This window comes from Mobula birostris, chromosome 8 (assembly GCF_030028105.1).
Source record: "Mobula birostris isolate sMobBir1 chromosome 8, sMobBir1.hap1, whole genome shotgun sequence".
In the NCBI taxonomy this organism is placed as follows: Eukaryota; Metazoa; Chordata; class Chondrichthyes; order Myliobatiformes; family Myliobatidae; genus Mobula; species Mobula birostris.
The window spans coordinates 144,733,992-144,750,553 of record NC_092377.1 but is presented as its reverse complement, the minus strand read 5'-3'; the positions used below and the strand labels follow the sequence as shown (position 1 = coordinate 144,750,553).

Genomic DNA, 16,562 nt, shown 5'->3' with positions numbered 1-16,562 from the left:
GACAGTTCTGCCCTTGATTAAAACAAAGTAGTGGTTTAACTATTTCATAACCTCACAGCTGCGCAAAGTAGAAACAAAGGATGCAACTTATGCTCTACAGAGTACAAAGTCCTTGAAGGTCATTAACCCCTGAATCCTCAATATCCTCAAAAACTTCATCATTCCCTCTTTTTTTTATCATTATATGATAAACTTTCACAATTGGTGGTCACTTCTGAAAGATACAAAACATGGCCAAAGGCATCATAAAATGCAGACACCAATCAAAATTAATACAATCAGACTTCCGAAATGCAAAAAGAACCCCTATCAACCAATACATTTTCCTTTAGACCAAGAGAGTCCTCCTACTCAGTTCCTTCAATAACACGTTTTCAGCATGTTTGATTGCCCCTCCACAAAAGAGGCGGATAGCTTATGGTACACAGGGGCCAGTGCTCTAATATGGCAGATTAATACATCAAGGAGCATTGGCTCAATAAGATCAGTTTCTTCTGAAATCAGAGTTTTTTTTTTTGCCAATACAACTTCCTTTGCTGCCAGGGATCTGTAGAAAGTAGACACTAGGATATATAGCCACGGTCTTTCAAGTCAGGGTTGTAGAAGCCTGTGGCGCCAAGCTTAGAACTTGCTGCACCAGCTCTTGTGTCTCAGTCGGGTTTTATGTTAAGAAAGGTTTCACAATAGCAGTGAAAAGTTGTAGTTGAAAACGTGTGCTCTCATCATGGAATCCTTCCAGGAAGCTCTCTAATACCTCATCAGCTTTATCAATTCTTTCTGCATACTCTCCACCTATCCATATTATTGTTTCTCTTACTTCTGGTTCATCCAGTAAGGGCGGATTTTCACAAAGTGTTGCAATAACCCTTTCATACTTGTTTGGGTATTTACGGAAAATGTTCTTTGTTACTACAATAGCTTCTTAGATGACATAGTTTATTTTTTTTCTGAATGAGGTCCAATAGCGTACTCATGCAGCGTTCTACTGATTGCTCAACTTTAATTACACGCACAGCTTTTTGTACAAAGTCAACATCTACTTTGGTGGCATACTTATTCAGTTCTGCCAAAACCTGTCCAATGTTGATTTGAGAAGCCAATCATAATATCCAGTTTTTCCAGTTTCACTCATATTGGATCATTGTATTTTACAAAAAAAAACTTTGTCTCATGCTTAAGATTCTCAGACCTTTTCTGTATAATGAGGTTGATATTCCGGAGGGCAACATATTGGAATTGTGCTTCTGCAGGCAACAGCGTTCGCAGTGGGGGAGCCAGTTACTTCAACAAAGTGCCATAGTATTCCAAGTCCTTTGAAACCAGTTCCATGAATTTCATCAGAACCTTCACAGCCGATAGGACAACAGCTGAGTTGGCATGATATAAACGTGATGTCACAGGCTCACAGATGCTTTGAGCTTCTCGGTCATCCTTTTGGCAATAACTGGCCAAACAATCAAGGATAAATATCAGGTCCTATTCAGTACATTCAATTAAGGCTGTTAAAAGCTTGTTTGATTGTCAGAAAATTCAGGTTCAGCAAGTTGCTGTTTGGATGAGATTCTGCATTCTCTGACAGAGTAGCCACAGCATTTGCAATGACCATTGGATTAGTCAGATATCAGATCCTTTACTGTCCAGAAATCCCTGATCTCCTACCAGCTGTGCATTGATGTTATATAGCTTGGCTACACGGACAGCAGCAGTTTTTTTCCTATATAAATATTTTCACAACAGTCAAGAACGGTTAATACATTAATACGATCTTGGTGGCACCCTGATTTTAATTTGCAAAAAAAAAAAGAAAAAACGAATACTGGAAAGGGAATCCCTTGTGATCCCAGAACTACCCTCTTGCCTGGTGGACCTATTTCTTGTTTCCAATTTGATTTCATAGAATTACCTAGAGTACATTGTTATAAGGATTGCTTAGTGATAGCAGATGTATTTAGCAGATGAATTGAAGCTGTTCTATAACTAATTATACTGCTATGATTGTTGTGAAAATATTGCTAAAAGAAATAATTCCTCGCTGTGGATTTATAGAAATGATAAGCTCAGTCAATGGGCCACATTTTGTTGCCAAAATAAATGAGGAAGTCTGAAAAGAACTTGCTGTAAAACAGCAGTTTCACTGCACCCATCATCCGAAAGCAGCCAGCCTAGTGGAACGAGCCAATGGTACCTTGTGAAATAAGTTGGCCAAGCTTACACAGGAAACTGGATTGACCTGGATGAAGGTTTTACCCTTAGCCCTATTCCATATGAGAATCACGCCATTAAGTAAGACGGGATTATCACTTGCAGAAATTATCAATGGGTACTCTTTGAGAACCCCAAGGGGACCCCGGCCTTGTTTGCCGCTCCTCCCTGAGAGCTTAACTGCAAAATTAGATATGCATACCTTGGGGGAGGAGATGGGAAAATACTTATACAAATTAATTAAAACTCTCCAAAGCTTGAATTCACAGGTACGCCAGGCTTATCAAGAGGATGAAACCCAGCCTAAAGTTGACTGCCCCACGATTGAGCCTGGATATTTTGTCCTGATCAAGAACTGGGATAGAGGGAACTCAGACCTCGGTGGCGATGACCACAATCACCATGACTGATTCTAAATATTTCACAACAAACAAACAAGGAGAAATCTTTGAAATTAAGCAGAACTCAACAGTGACAAGGAGAAAAAAGAAAGAAGCAGTGAAAAAAGCAATTGTGTCAACGACTGTTGGCAAAAAATGTCAGTGCCCTCTTTCCTGATGTCGTAAAGTGTATGCAGACAGACAATTTGGAGAATCTGATGTACTTCTGTCTAATGAACTCTGTAAAGAGCCAACCAGATACGGTAATTATGGCTGTCAATACCTTTGTTAAGGACTGTGAAGATCTCAATCCACTTATCCAAGCGCTGGCCGTAAGAACAATAGGCTGCACATGTGTGGATAAAATTACTAAGTATTTGTGTGCGCAGCTGTGAAAATGTCGAAAGCATGAAGACCCTTCTGTACGAAAATCTGCTGCTGTCTGTGCAGCCAAGCTACATGATATCAATGCACAGCTGGTAGAAGATCAGGGATTTCTGGAAACTATAAAGGATCAGATATCTGACTCTAATCCAATGGTCATTGCAAATGCTGTGGCTGCTCTGTCAAAGATTGCAGAATCTCATCCAAACAGCAACTTGTGGGACCTCAATTTTCAGACAATCAATAAGCTTTTAACACCCTTAAATGAATGCACTGAATAGGGCCAGATATTTATCCTTGATTGTTTGGTCAATTATAGCCCAAAGGATGACCTAAATGAATGCACTGTATAGGGCCAGATATTTATCCTTGATTGTTCGGCCAGTTATAGCCCAAAAGATGACCAAGAAGCTCAAAGCATCTGTGAGCGTGTGACAACACATTTATCTCACGCCAACTCAGTTGTTGTCCTGTCGGCTATAAAGGTTCTGATGAAATTCATGCAAATGCTTTCAAAGGATGGAAGATTGGCTTGTTTGATGTGCTGCGCCATGTTCACGATCTTCTGCAGCTTAGTCCTGACGAAGGGTCTCGGCCTGAAACGTCGACTGTACCTCTTCCTAGAGATGCTGCCTGGACTGCTGCGTTCACCAGCAACTTTGATGTGTATTGCTTGAATTTCCAGCATCTGCAGAATTCCTGTTGTTTGCCTTCTGCAGCTTCTTTCAGTCTTGGACAGGACAACTTCCATACCAAGTTGCGATGCACCCCAGAAGAATGCTTTCTACGGTGCGTCTATAAAAATTACTGAGGGTTTCAGGGGACAGGCCAAATTTCTTTAGTTTTCTCAGGAAGTAAAGGCGCTGGTGGGCCTTCTTGGCAGTGAACTCTGCTTGGTTGGACCAAGTCAGGTAATTTGTGATATTGACCCCGAGGAACTTAAAACTTTTGACCTGTTCCACTTGCACACCACCGATGTAAATTGGGTCATGCGGTCCGCTACCCCTTCTGAAGCCAAAAACCAATTCCTTCGTCTTGCAGACGTTGAGGGATTGGTTATTATCTTTGCACCATGCCACCAGCTTCTTAATTTCCTCTCTGTACTCAAACTCATAATTACCCGAGATGCAGCCTACAATTGTTGTGTCATCAGCAAACTTATATATTGAGTTTGATGAAACTTGGCTACACAATCATGGGTGTACAGTGAGTATAGCAGGGGGCCGAGTACACAGCCTTGTGGGGCACCAGTGCTCAGAGTGATCATAGAGGAGAGCTTGTCCCCTATTCTTACAGCCTGGTACCAGTCTGTGAGGAAGTTGAAGATCCAGCTGCAGATCTGAGTGCTAAGGCCCGGGTTCCGGAGCTCAGGAATCAGTTTATTTGGAACAATGGTATTAAAGGCAGAGCTGTAGTCAATGAAAAGGAGCCTTATGTATGCGTCTTTATTCTCCAGGTGTTCTAAGCAGGAATGTAGGGCCAAAGAGATGGCATCTGCTGTTGACCTGTTGCTCTGGTAGGCGAATTGCAAAGCATCGAGGTTGAAGCTATGGTTTATGTGTGCCAAAACCAATCTCTCAAAGCACTTCATAGCAACTGATGTCAGAGCCACAGTTCGAGAGTCATTCAGGCGAGCCACCTTGCTCTTCTTCGGCACTGGGGTTATCGTTGCCTTCTTAAAACACGAGGGGATCTTAGACTGCAGCAAGGAGCAGTTAAAGGTGTCAGCAAACACTCCAGCCAGCTCGCTTGCTCAGGCCCGGAGAACCTGTCCTGGGACGCCATCTGGGCCCGTCGCCTTCCTTCGATTTATCTTCAGGAAGGCCCTTCTAACATCCTCCTTGGTGGCGATGAATCTCGATGTCACCAGGTCCGGTTCATCCAGAGGGAGCAGGATGCTCCTCTTCTGTTCGAATCTTGCATAGAATACGTTAAGTTCTTCAGGAAGAGAAGTGCCAGTTATTCATAGTCCCAGCCTTTTCTTTACACCCAGTGATCTCATTTAGACCCTGCCATAGTCTACTGGCATCGCTTTGGTTAGCCTGGGCTTCCAACTTGGCTCGATATTTCCTCTTGGTGCCCTTAATGGCTTTCCAGAGTTCACGCCTGGATTCCGTGTAGCGACTTGAATCCCCGGACCTAAAAGCCACAGCTCTAGCCTTTAAAAGGGACTTGATCTCGTAATTCATCCAAGGTTTCCAGTTAGGGAATACCCGGATCATCTTGCAAGGCACACAGTCCTCCATGCATTTCCAAATAAAGTACACAAAAGCTGAGACATACTCATCAAGGTTAGCTGCCGAGTCCTTGAATACTAACTAGTCCACTGATTCACGGCAGTCATGGAGACCCACCCAATGCGACACTACCATTGACATGTGACCTCCTGCTTCAGTTTCTGTTTGTAAGCCGCGAGGAGGAGTACGGCCTGATGGTCCGATTTTCCGAAGTGAGGTCGTTGGACGGAACGGTACGCATCCTTGACTGCTGTGTAGCAGTGGTCAAGTATATTCGGGTCTCTGGTGGGGCACGAGCCATGTTGGTATAACTTTGGCAGCGCCTTTCTGAGGTTGGTCTGGTTAAAGTCCCCGGCTGTAATGATCAAAGGCTCCAGATGCCTTGTCTCAAGTTCACTGCTGTTGGCATACAGTATGTGCAGAGCACATTCCACGTCCGCCTGGGTGGGGGGCAACGTAGACCGCTGTCAATATGACTGAGGTGAATTCCCGAGGCAGATAGTAGGGACGATACTTCACCGACAGGTGTTTCAGGACTTGTCAGTGCCACTGAGTGCGAGCACCACCCAGTGTTGATCAGTAAGCAGACACCACCTACCCTCATCTTGCCTGAAGACGCCGTGCGGTCCATCCAATGGATCGAAAATCCCTCTGGTTAGATGACACAGTTGGGGTTGGGAGGGGAGAGCCAGGTCACGGTGAAACAGAATACACAGCAGTTCTGCATCTCCCTGCAGTACATGAGTCTCCTTTCAAGATGATCCACCTTGTTCTCTATGGCTTGCACATTAGCTAGTAGGATAGTGGGCATAAGGACCCTGAACCCCTCAGCTTCAATCTGACCAGCAGCCCAGCTCTTTTCCCACGCTTCTTCGGTAAGTAGTCCATCTTTCCCGGTCTCCATCGATGCAGTGTGTTGTTGTCAGCTCTTCGATGTTGGTGGGTCATGTCGTCGTGCGCTCCTGGTCGGGCCGAGTAACAAGAGAGGCTCTGCTGCCACTTCCAGCTGCCGAGGGCCTGGGCCATCGATTGGATCGGGCCCCGAAGCCGACACTTAATCCCAGATGGCCAGGCTCCTTTCTGAAACAAGTCCTTAAACCAATTCACGGTTACGGAGGCCTCCGTTCCAGCCGAGCCTCGAGCTCGATTTCCGAGGTCGGCGGCGGAGGCCTCACTTCCGGCAACTGTGGATGTCCACCAACGGGGCTTTACGGTGGTCGCTCCAGGGAAGTGTCTAGGGCATCTTGAGGTCTCCGCCGTCACTTCTGTGTGGTCATCTGCTCCGGAGAGCTGCTGGTCGGAATGGGCCGTGACTCCAAGCGCTCTGGCACGGTAGCAGACCGCAGGTGTCCGGGAACGTGGTGCGCCTCGTTGGTCGGGCCCAGGTATGGTCCAGAGTTTAAGAAGCAGTTCTGGCACGATAGTCTCCAGCTCGGTCAGTAGCTTCTCCAGGGTGTTGTTGATCTTTATCTTGCTAAACTGAAGGTTTACAAGGGTTTCTCGGGTATAGGATACTGGAGAGGGCAGTTTGCTCTGGACAGCACGTGCAAAGTCGCCAGTAACCGGCACCATCTTTAATGTATAACAATGATCCAATATAAGTGAAACTGGGAAAACAGGATATTATGATGCGACTGGCTTCTCAAGCCAACGTTGCACAGGTTTCGGCAGAATTGAAGGAGTATGCCACTAAAGTATATATTGATTTTTTTTTACAAAAAGCTGTGCGTGCAATTGGACGATGTGCAATTAAAGTTGAGCAATCAGCAGAACGCTGCGTGAGTACGCTACTTGACCTTATTCAAATAAAAGTAAACTACGTCGTCCAAGAAGCTATTGTAGTGAGAAAGGACATTTTCTGTAAATACCCAAACAAGTATGATAAGGTTATTGCAACACTTTGTTAAAATCTGGACTCACTGGATGAACCAGAAACAAGAGCAGTGATGATATGGATAGTTGGAGAGTATGCAGAGTATTGACAATGCTGATGAGCTATTACAGAGCTCCTCAGAAGGATTCCATGATGACAGCACACAGTTTCAACTACAAGTTTCGACTGCTATTGTGAAACTTTTCTTTTAAAAAACGACTGAGACACAGGAGCTGGTGCAGCAAGTTCTAAGCTTGGCGACCCAGGATGCTGCAACCCTGACTTGAAAGACCGTGGCTATATATATATACACTGGCATCCACATTCTACAGATCCAGTGGCAGCAAAATAAGTTGTTTTGGCAAAAAAAAAACTTCTGACTTCAGAAGAAACTGATTTAATTGAGCCAATACTCCCTGAAGAATTAATCTGCCATATTGGAACACTGGGCCCTGTGTACCTTAAGCCACACAGTGCATTTGTGGAGGTGCAATCGAACAGACTGCAAATGTGTTATTGAAGGAACTGAGTAGGAGGACTCTCTTGGACTAAAGGAAAATGTACTGGTTGATAGGGGTTGTTTTTGTATTTCGGAAGTCTGATTGTATTAATTTTGATCATTTTCTGCATTTTAAGATGCCTTTGGCCATGTTTTGCATCTTGTAGAAGTGACCACCTGTTGTGAAAGTTTATCATGTAATGATAAAAAGGAGGGGTTGATGATGCTTTTGAGGATATTGGGGATGCAGGGATTAATGACCTTCAAGGGCTTTGTACTCTGTTAGCCTAAATTGCATCCTTTGTTTTTACTTCGCACAGCTGTGTGATTGTGAAATAGCTAAACTATGTCTTTGTTTCAATCAAGGGCAGAACTGTCTGTGTAAATTAACAGATGTGTGTATGTCTGATAACAGTGCAAGGTTAATACCCTTCCCTTAAAACTGTCTGTACCAGTATGCACGAACTTTGTAACTAAAAGAAAACAACTCCTTATATGGAATGGACTATGGATATTTACGTGTATAAAAGTAAAGTATCGTAACCCTACTGCAGAGGTCTGACACGAGCCCCCAGGGAGAGAATGGAATCTATCCCTCTCGGTGTTTTGGCTCCGGACCCTCTCGCCGGCTGAGCTCGAACAAATAAACTGGTGAAAGGATGATGTAAAGAACTGTGTGATGTGCTTATTCATCCAGCGATTTTACGTTTACAATAGCAGTATTATTAGTTGTAGGGACAGCTTCAATCCATCTGCTAAATATATCTACTGTCACTAAGCGATACTTATAACACTGTACTCTAGGTAATTCTATAAAATCAAGTTACGAACAAAAAAAAAGGTCCACCAGTAAAGAGGGTAGTTCTCGAACCACAAGCCATCCCTTTTCCAGCAATCGCTTTTTTTACAAATTAAGTCAGGGTGCCACCAAGATTGTAATAATGTATTTAATATTCCCTCCTTCCCTCCTTGCACAGGTGTGTACAATTATGTACATAATCTATTAAAATAGGTAAAAACACAGAGGGAATGCGGGGGTGAACCAGCGCCCGTCACTGGACCAACCTTTCAGCCCATTTGTGTCCATAATTTGCATTCCCTGTCAGGGGCGTCCCCCTGAAACCTAACTATTTCCCCTACGTCTGGCGTATCCGTCCTTAGACTTTGTCTGATAGGAGCTTGCTGGGTTCCCAAGGAGACTAAAAGAGTGGGGTTCAAGGCTGTCAGTTGGGCTGCTGCATCAGCCCCAGCATTATCATTAGATATCTCATCAGATTCCCCAGTAGAGGCTGCACATTTAATAATAGCCAAAACTTGAGGTAGCTGTCGAGTGATGAGTAAGTTGTTTACAAAGATAGCGTTACTAATGGGGTGGCCAGAGGAAGGTAGGAATCCCATAAATCCAAATGCCTAATGGAAGTCTGTGTAAAAGTTTGCACTTTAGTCTATTGCTAGGATACAGGCACAAGTCAGAGCAAGCAGCTCAGCCTCCTTGGTGGAGACCACTGTTTCAAAAGAAGCCTGCTCCATTACTTCACTGTTCCTCATTATCACATAACGAGAACATAGTTTCTCTAGCTGGATCCACAAAAAATCTTCCATCCTCATAAAACTATGCCTCAGGCTTGAAGGGGTATTCCAGAAGGGATGGGAGAGTCTGTCTCTCTTTCATGGTAATCCGGACAGGGGGCAGTTGGTGCGGCCGACTTCATGGCCTGAAATTGCCCAGAGATGGGGTACAAATCCTTGGGTTCGGTCAATATTAAGAGTGTCTTGTGAGTCTCCTTTCAGCAGCCCATGGAGTAAGACGCATGTTGGCGCTACTCCTTCCTTTTACAACTTATTTCCACTGTTTTCCATCCTCGTTTTGTTGAATCTTTGCAGATTTATTACTTTTATTGAAGGATTTACGATTTAATCACGATGGCAGGAACCCTAACTAGAATCGATTTAAGAGGTGGCAAGATTGTTTCCGAAACTGAACAAACAAAAAGTTAGAGGAAGTCTCTATTTCAGAAAGAATGCTTTCTTTGATGCAAGCTATTAATACTAAGATCGGAATAGTGGATCTGATAATAATCTCTCCACATCTCTGTTTAATATGGATACCCCTCTATACTGAGGTTGTGCCCTGCTGTTCTAGACTCCTCCACCATAAGAAATATACTATCTTCATCTAGTCTGTGTCAGCCTATCAACATTAGAAAGATTTTAATGTAATTGCCCTCATCCTTCTGCATTACAAAGACTGCAGACTCAAAGCTATCAAACGTTCTTCTAATGATAATCCTTTCTTTCCCAGAATATAGCTGCAAGCAGGACCCTTTTACACTTGAAATTTCTTCACTCAATCCATAAGGATTAAACAAATTCTGGTTCTATGTCACAACTTTCTACAAATCTGACGCCATTGTTTACCAGCAGATCTCACCCTCGCTCGGCCTACTTCCTATCACTCCGGAATACGACATAAGTACTCAATTGCTAGCATTTTTGGTTCTACTTCCCAAATGTACTGACGCTCAACTTACTGGCTGCAATCATGTCCAGTCATTTGCCTGCCCATTTTGACAATCTGGATGCACGCTATTTTGGCTTGCTTGTTTTTTTTTTTCTAACTATCCGCACTGTCCTTAGTCTATTCACTCCGGTTCCCAGTCCCCTACCAAATTAGTTTAAACTGTCCGAAAAATCTCTAAGAGGCCTACCCATGAGAATATTGTTACCTCTCGGGTCCGGTGCAATCATTTTGAACAGATCATATGTCCCTGAGAAGAGATCCGAATGATCCATGATCATAAAACCCTGCTCAATGAACCAACTTCTCAGCCACGCATTAAGCTGCCAGATCATCATGTTTCTACCCACTGTGGCTCACGGCAAAATCAGCAATCGAAATATTATTATCTTGGCAGTCCGGCTTTTCAGCTTTCTACCCAGCTCTCTAAATTCTACCTTTAGAACCTTTCTCTTTTTTGTTCTTTCTTATCTCATTGTTACCAATATGTCCCAACATCTGGGGGTTATAGCTCCCTCTACAAAATGCTTGTGATCCAGATCGGAAATATCCCTCACCCTGGCAATGGGGGATTGGGCTGAGGGGTGGAACATACTATTTAGATGTCCCATTAAAGTCCACAGATCTCCTGTCTGTTTCCGTGACTATTGAGACGCCTATCACTACCACTCGTTTCTTCTCCCTCTTCCTCTTCAGCACCACGGAACTATGTTCCAAGCCAGTGTCCCATTCGGCGTGTCATCCCCTTGGGAGGACTACCCCTCAACAGTATCCAAAACGGTATACTTATTATTGAAGTGAATGGCCACAGGGGTTTTCTGCGCTTACTTCCTATTCACATTGACATTTCTCCTGACAGTCAGTCATCTTGCCTCCTGCAACTTTGGGGTGAATACTTCTCTGTAGCTCTGATCGATGATCACCTCACTCTCCCGGACAAGTCGAGAACTTTACTGTACTGCTCAAGATCCCAAACACGGTAGTCAGGGAGCTGCATCCGGATGCTTTCTTTGCAGATGTAATTCCTCAAGACTTCTGTGACTCCCAGGCCTACAACATCCGGCATGAGCAACATACATCAGACACTTTGTACAGTCGTTCTGTACTTTTTAACAGGCTTCGCCAACCTGCGAGAAACTTCAAAGCCGTGTCCTGTCCCTGCCTCTGATTGGCCCTTCGAAATTACTGTTTGTTGTGCAGTAATCAGTTCGAATCACTCCAGGCAGGTTCAGACTCCATCATTTACAAACCTGCATGTTGTATTCTATCAGCAACATCTCACAAATAACTTCAGTTTCGATATTATCTCTCATCTAGAAAATTATATGAAGCAACATTGATTTACTTAAAAACACAGAAAATAAAGCAACTTCATCTCAGAAGTGGTCCCACAAACTGCAGCCTCCAAGCACATGGCTGGAACTAAGACTGCCTGCTTACACTGTATTTAGCCCATTCGAATTGCATGTTTTCTTCCATCTTTGAAATGCACTATGAGAAACATTTTGTTATTATTACGTTTTGATACATTCCATATATACTGGACTGGCCAAAGAACACTGAGGCTGTCTACAAGAAGGGTCAGAGCCGTCTCTATTTCCTGAGGAGACTGAGGTCCTTTAACATCTGTCGGACGATGCTGAGGATTTTCCACGAGTCTGCAGTGACCAGTGCTATCATGTTTGATGTTGTGTGCTGGGGTATCAGGCTGAGGGTAGCAGACACCAACAGAATCAACAAACTCATTTGTAAGGCCATTGATGTTGTGGGGATGGAACTGGACTCTCTGACTGTGGTGTGTGAAAAGAGGATACTGTCCAAGTTGCATGCCATATTAGACAATGTCTCCCATCCACTAAAGGAACATAGGAGAAAAATGAGTACAGAGGAGAACTCAGCACACAGCCTTGAGGCACACCGGTTTTCAGGGTGAGAGTGGAGGAGGAGAGGTTGTCTAAACTGATTGGGGTCTGTTAGTCAGAAAGTCCAAGGCCCAATTCAGGTGGGATGAGCTGATACCAAGCTGGCGGTTTGGCGACCATAGTGGAGGGGATCACAGTATTGAATGCCAAACTAAAGTCAATGAACAGGATTCTGCCTAAGCACATCTTTCCCTCTCCACCCCTCTCTGCTTTCCACAGGGATCGTCCCCTCCGCAACTCTCTGGTCAACACGTCCCTCCCCACAGATCTCCCACATGGTACTGGTCCCTGTAAGCGTAAGTGCTACAACTGTCCCTACACATCCTCTCTCACCGCCATTCAGAGCCCCAAACAGCCCTTCCAGGTGAGGCAACACTTTACTTGTGAGTCCACTGGGGTCATGTATTGCATCCGGTATTCCCGGTGCATCCTCCTCTACATCGGTGAAACCTGACAAGATTGGGGGACCGCTTCGTCGAGCACCTCCGCTCCGTCCGCCACAACAGACACCCACTTCAACTCTGCTTCACATTCCTATTCGGATATATCCATACATGGCCTCCTCTGCTGCCATGATGAGGCCAAACTCAGGTTGCAGGAGCAACAACTCGTATACTGTCTGGGTAGTCTCCAGCCCCTTGGTATGTACATTGAATTCTCCAACTTCCGGTAATTCCCTCCCACTCACTTCCCCCATCCCAGTTTCACTCTGCCCCCTCCCCCAACTGCCTATTACCTCCCTCATGGTTCTGCCTCCATCCACTACCCATTGTACTTCCCCCTATTCCTTCTTCACCTTTCCTGCCTATCCTGTACCTGCTTCCCCTCCCCCACCCGTTTATCTTTCCCCTTACTGTTTTTTCACCATGCACCTACCAGCCTTCTCCTTCTCATCTTCCTCCCCACCCACCAGCTTCTGATAGGGCCCCTGACCCTTCCCTCTTCAGTATTGACGAAGGGCTCCGGCCCAAAACGTTGTCTGTTCTTTTCCACAGATGCTGCCCAGCCTGCTGAGTTCCTACAGTGTGTTGTGAGTGTTATTCTGACGTAAGAGTTGGGGCTCCCCAGGTGAGTCAAGGCAGGGACAAGTGCCGTGGAGATGGCGTTCTCTGTTGACCTGTTGATGCGATACGCAAATTGTTGGGGGTCCAGGGGAGTGGGCAGACAGGATTTCAGATGTGATAGAACCAGTCTCTCAAAGCACTTTGCAATGATGGGGGTGAGTGCAACTGGGCAGAAATTGCCGTCCCTTATCCCATCCCTTACGTAACTGCCTGGCATTTTGATATGGTGCTAAAATCCTAGCTATGATTTTCTTTCATTCACGACTTGGTGATAGCTAATTGTTTCCGCTGTGGGTCAAGATTGTTCACGATTTTCCATTTACTGCGTTCATTCATATATGGCAGCATAAATCATGTTTTCATTAGCCTATTCAGATGTAATCGGATGTTATTTCCCTTTTTCTAAAACTTTTGTCTAATTTATTCTTGAGATCCCCAAAACCTCTCCAGCATTCCCACAACTAGCTTTAATAATTAAAGTATGATCAATTCAACACTGCATTTAAATACCAGTAATTTCTTTCATTGTTTTTTTTTTTGTTTTAAGTGCTTTGTTACCTGGAAATAAAGTGGCCCCGCCACAATTGTGAGGAAGATGTTAAACAACAAATAGAGCATGTTCGCCTGGATAACAGTGGGCACAGAGTATAATTGTTGGGATGTCACGGTGCACCTTAATAAAACATTAAGTATCCACATTTGTTGACATGTCTGCACTTATGGTTCCCATATTAGAGGAAGAATATGGAGACAGAAAGACCTGAACGAAGCGGTTCACTAGGTTTTTCCTGAATTGGACAGTTATACTCCCAGTGAAAAGTTCAATGAAGTTTTAATGCTGTGGAGTGATCTGATCAAATTTCTGACAGACATCGATAAGTTTTTAGTAGTTTCAGATGGTGATGATTTTATTACGTAGATGGTGGTAGGTGCTTTATACGTGCTGCCATGTAACAGCGTAGTGCAATTGGTATGAATTGTGTGTACAATATATGACGGAAAAAAAGCCTGTTTGCATTTACCCTATCGATACCCTTCATTATTTTGTATACCTCTATTAAATCTGCCCTCATTCTCTTACATTCCACGGAATAAATTCTTAACCCCTTATATTGCATATATAATAGATTTATGATAGAGCCACACTGTTAACTCCGATCAATCTATCAATCTTATTCAGGGAAATTTCAACACAGAAGGCTTGTTCCGCCTTACATTCATATTAGGTATTACGTCATCTATTTTTAAACATGCTGGCTCATCCTCAACTATATCTACTGTTTCTCATCGCCTTGCCATATTAGTGTGAAACAGTGACAACAGCTCTAACAAATCGACCGGCAAGGACGTTGGTGCCCCCCGGATTCAAGGGCAATCTGCCCCTTTTGTACAGTGCACATATGCACCACAAGAGGTCACAACGATGCACATATCTAAATCCCTGCACTTGCTCCATTTGCACATCCACGATGGGGTAGATGGTCAAGGACAAATGACAAACACTGGAGGACATAACTCTAAATTTAGAATCTGTATATATATATATATATATATATATATATGTTTAATATGCACAAGGCCATGATTTTATCACACAGAGGATCATATGTTTCTGGACTCAACATGATGTGTCTGAAAACTGGTGAGGTTGAAATTCACTAGGATCAATTTAACATAATAAAGTGTCGGCGAGGAATGGAGAATATGTGCCGTAGGCTCTAAGTGTGATTTAATATTCATGTTCTGATCATCAGCAAATGCAAATATCTCTTCAGCAGTTTACTGGTAGAGTAGAACACTGTTATGCATAAGAACACTGACTAATAGAATATATAACAGTGCTATTGGCTTACGGATTATTTCATTTTATTAAGATGACGTTGGGTAACCTACAGCCGTCATATCAGGTCCTTGGAGCGAATCCACATAAGCTGCCTCCAGCGCATCCTGGGAACTACCTGGCGTTAACGGGTGCCTCACACTGAAATACTTGTAAAGACCAACTGCAGAAGTATTGAAGCTATGATCACCCAGCGTCAGCTGCAGTGGCTGGGCCACATGATAAGGATAACCTCATGTTGGCTACCCTACAGAGAGTTATACGGCCAGATACATCATGGTCGACTCTGAGCTGGAAGGCCGAAGAAGCGCTTTAAGGATCAAATGAAGAACGCTTTAAGGAAGTGTATGATCAGACCCGAGGACCTGGAGATGGTTGCTGCTGACCGTACCACTTGGCGACAGCTATGTGCGGACGGGGTTCGTATTCTGGATATGGAAAGAACAACCATAAGACAGCAGAAGAAAGCCAGGAGAAATGCAGCCATGGTTGCCATCACTAGCACTAGCACTACTACATATACATATCCCACCTGCAACAGAGCTTGTGGGTCCAGGATAGGACTTTATAGTCATCAAAGGTCGCACCGTTAAAGGAGTGGACGTCGTCATCGGATTTCGATGGACAACCGAAAAGAAAGAAAGTAAGAAATAAAGAACGAGTATTTCTTATACGTAGATCAACTTTCATGGTTCTTGATAAAATATAATACTTGATTTATCCCTTATTTATCATGGGAAAGGAATTCATATTGAAGCTCTTCAGTTGATTAAAAAACAACAGTGTGCAATTTGAACAGGGAGATGGGTATGCAATGAGAAGGGTGTCTGGGTAATGGTAGATGGTTTATTTGAAAGAGGGTTTTGTGTATATATCTGGCACGAACTAGCTAGAAGAGGCGAAAATAAAGTGGGATCAAGTGCTATGTGAGGTCTGTTCCTCTCGTGTGGGTTTGGAGTACACCATGAGCACAAAGAGCATTGCGGATTATCGCAATAGAGGTAGAATGAAATAGACAACTAGAAAGGGCAAATGAAAAACAATGTTCGGAAGTGTATGGTCATGCACTTTGGTGGAAGAAATAAAAGGGCAACTGATTATTTAGATGGAGAGAGAATTTAAAATATTGAGAGGGAAAGAGACTTGAGAGTCCTTGTGCAAGATACACTATAGGTTAACCTGCTGGTTGAGTCGGTTATGAAGAAGGCGAATGCAATGTTGGCATACGTTTCTAGAGGTATAGACTATAAGAGCAAGGATATGATGTCGAGATTCTATAAGGCACTCGCGAGATGAAACTTTACGTATTGTGTGCAGTTTTGGGGTCCTTATTTTAGAAAGGCTTTAGTGACATTAGAGAAGGTTCAGCGAAGATTCACCAGAATGATTCCAGGAATGAAACGGATATCGTACGAGGAACGCCTGGCAGCTTCTGGGCTGTATTCCCTGGAGGTCAGGAAATGAGGGGGAATCTCATAGAAATATTCCGAATTTTAAAAGGCCTGAGCAGATCAGATATGGCAAAGTTAATTCCCATGGTAGGGGATTCTCGGACAAGAGGGCACGACTTCAGAATGGAGGACGTCTGTTTAGAACTTAGAAGCGGACAAATTACTTTAGTTAGAGGGTGCTGAAATTGCAGA

General features: G+C 43.9%; 2 pseudogenes; one reads left to right on the top strand and one right to left on the bottom strand.

Annotated features, from left to right (window-relative positions):
• Nucleotides 1–360: 360 nt before the first annotated feature.
• Nucleotides 361–1,914, bottom strand: LOC140202091 (AP-1 complex subunit beta-1-like; annotated as a pseudogene).
• A 690-nt stretch (nt 1,915–2,604) lies between these two features.
• LOC140202090 (AP-1 complex subunit beta-1-like) lies at nt 2,605–4,280 on the top strand (annotated as a pseudogene).
• Nucleotides 4,281–16,562: the final 12,282 nt, after the last annotated feature.